The sequence below is a fragment of the Mandrillus leucophaeus genome, unplaced genomic scaffold (assembly GCF_000951045.1).
Source record: "Mandrillus leucophaeus isolate KB7577 unplaced genomic scaffold, Mleu.le_1.0 Scaffold288, whole genome shotgun sequence".
Classification (NCBI taxonomy): Eukaryota; Metazoa; Chordata; class Mammalia; order Primates; family Cercopithecidae; genus Mandrillus; species Mandrillus leucophaeus.
The window spans coordinates 896675-899511 of record NW_012103009.1 but is presented as its reverse complement, the minus strand read 5'-3'; the positions used below and the strand labels follow the sequence as shown (position 1 = coordinate 899511).

At 64.7% G+C, this 2837-nt stretch overlaps 1 protein-coding gene across 1 annotated transcript in view; it reads right to left on the bottom strand.

Annotated features, from left to right (window-relative positions):
• Positions 1-1837, bottom strand: part of IL17REL (interleukin 17 receptor E-like) — a 23428-nt gene extending 21591 nt beyond the window's left edge. The window contains exon 1 of the mRNA XM_011985610.1: positions 1723-1837. The gene's annotated coding sequence lies outside the window, so the exon portion shown is untranslated. The remainder of the gene's footprint in view (positions 1-1722) is intronic.
• Between the last annotated feature and the right edge of the window lie 1000 nt (positions 1838-2837).

The window sequence follows — 2837 nt, the reverse complement described above, 5'->3', positions numbered from 1 at the left end:
CCCCCACACGGGGTTTTCCGTCGTGCTTCTCGGGGCTTCCCAGCGGCCGGCGTTGGGGGCGGTCTGTAGGGAACCCCCAGGTCAGCTGCTCGCGGCCCCAACCGGCTCAAACTCCCCTGCATCGGGCCCAGCTTCCCCCCGGGGCGCGGCTGTAGCCCCGGCCTCCCCTACCTGGCTTCCCGCGCCCCCTCGCATCCACCTCCCTGTCCAAGGCTGCCCAGGCAGCGCCCCTACACCCACCTCCAGCTTCCCGCTCCTCCTCTCACCCCTCGACCCCTCCTGCTCCTGCTCGGCCCTCCCCACCCCATCTTCCATGAGACCCTCCCTCAGCCCCGCCAAACCCCTGCTCTCCCCTCCCCTCCAGCACTTCCCCTCCTTCCTCGCCTCTTCCACCCGCCTCAGCCCCTGCCCTTGCCCCTGCCCCTTTCCTTGGAGTACCAAGGGCTCAGTCTTGGTCCCCACACATTCCCCAGGATCACCTGCCGGTCCCAGCGGAGACAGCCCCATCACCCCTCCCACCGGGAGGCTGCCTGCACGCCCCGAAGCCGCCTCGGCAAAGCTTTCCAGCTTGCATTTCAAGGCTGCCTTCCCCCAGGTCTCCCAACTCAGGGACCATTTCCTCCCAGGCAAAAGTTGACTCTGAGGTCTCATCTCTCACTTCTCCTTCCCCCTCCCAGCCAGAATCCCCAGGCCTGCCCCTCCCTGTTTTGCATCTTCACTGCAGGGTGGGATCCGGTGGACTCCCCTCCCACCTGAACCCCTCCATCTCCCCTGCTCCCACCGGTTCCCACACATCCCAGCCTGCTTTCTTCCTTGTTCCACGAATGCCCCGCAGATCTGAGCCTGCCCACGGCACCCAGCACTCCAGCCCCCATACCCACGGCTCCCCTCCCTGAGCTGAGCCCTCTGCTGGACCCATCTCAGGCCTGCGGAGCTGCTGGGTGTCCCACAAGTGTCCCCTGAGGTGACCAGGGCACCACCCTAAAGATACATCTTGCTCTCTGCTGTCCCCATGCCAGGAACGGTGCAACCAGCAGGTCCTCAGCGAGTCCTCCCTTTCTGGGACACCTTCCTGGCTCTTTCCATGCCTGGGTCCCCACTGTGCCTCGGCCAGCCTTGGGCACCGGCGCCCCTTCCTGGGACGCGGGGTACACTTCTTGCTGCAGGTGCTGATGAGGCGCCCTCTCCTGTAAGGCTGAGTCAGCGAGCCCTGCAGCAAGACCAGCCCCCCACCCCCACCCCCGGCCCCCGGCTCCCAACCCAGGCACCTCCACTGCCAACACCTCACTCTCAGCACATTTCCCGAGTGTTTCCTTGGCAGATGTCTACACAAGCCCAGGTGCTGCGGTTCCCATGGCTCAGAGCAGCCGCAGGGGGTGGGGTGGGAGCCCCGGTGGTTGGGGTGGGAGCCCTGGATGGGCTTGCGGGCTGCCCTAGATTCTAACACAGCCTCCTTGGAGGTCACAGGTGGGTCCGAGGTGGCCTCACCCTGCCTTGAGCTTCCAGCAAACACTTCCCGAAGCAACTCTGAAGGGTCAGGCCGGGTCTCCCAGCCTCCTTTCACCAGCGCTGCCTTCGGGGCCCCCCGGTCCCCCCGGCCCCCCCCGGCCCTTGCAACCCCTTCCCGTTGATGTGCTGAGAGCATCAGGCCAGACCCACCTGAGGAGAAACCAGGGCCTTATCTGCCACAGTGTAGGGGCCTAGGAGGAGGCAGGAGCTTACCTGAGAACAGGAGAGGCCACATTCTGTAATCCGGGGGATGGCCAGGCTCTGGAAAATGCCCCAGGTCAGGCCCAGGAACGCGAGTGCTTGCCCAGCCAGCATCTGGCTGTGCAGTGACAGCTCCCACTGGTGAGCGTGGATGTGAGTGGGGCAGGTTTTCAGGGTGCCCTGTGGCAGCGGCTCCAGGCTGACCCTGCAGCTCCAGCCCCAAAGACAAACAGAGGAGTGAGTGGAGTCTGCTCCTCACAGCAGGGCCAGCGGGACACTCCCCCTCCCGGCGAAACAGGGCTCGCTTCACAGACAGCAGCCCAGAGACTTTCCACCGTCTGGGGCCGAGAGACTGTGGCCACACACTTGTGGAGTTTCTAGGTTTCCAAAGGAAGCATCCAGAAACCTTGGGGCCTTTGGGGTCCGAGGACGCCCTAATGGGGTTCCCCACAGGGCGGCCACTGGAGCAGAGATGGCTCCAGGCCAGTGGGATAGGCTGCCACCTGTGTGCACGCCCCTCAGGCGTGCGTGAGGCCAGGATGGTAGACAAGGGCCCTGGAAAGCTGGCTGGGCTGGCAGAGGGGCAGAATCTGTCCTGGGCACTCACCCCAGAGCCCCTGGCTTCAGCTCCAGCCCCTAAGGGAGGGCCCTCTCCTGGGACCTGAGACTCCACCCAAGTCCCTGGCCTCCACCTCCCCTCAAGATACGAAAGGCCACCTCCCCTGTGCGGTCCTCACTGTGAGGTCCCCCGTTCTGGAAAGCAGCCCCTGAGGCCCTCAGTGTGAGGTCCCCCGTGCCGGAGAGCAGCCCCTGAGGCTGGGAAGTCTGGGGCCCGGCCTCTGCTCGGGGAGCTGTTCCGTGTCCTCTTCGTATTTGGAGCATCAAATGCATAGGAAAGTTTCTGGGCAGAAGCTTACTGCTTCCCATTTGCCTCCAGCCAGGGCAGGGGGTTGGAGAGAACCAGAGTGTCGTTCTGGGCTCCTCCTGGCTCCTCCCTTCCTGGACAGGCCCAGAGTCCCTGTGTCCAGCCCAATCTCTATGCTGCGGCCAGGCAGCACTGAGGTTTCTGCACCTGCCTCTGGTTCTGGGAGGGCACTGCCCCACGTGTGTGCGTGCGTGTGTGTGTG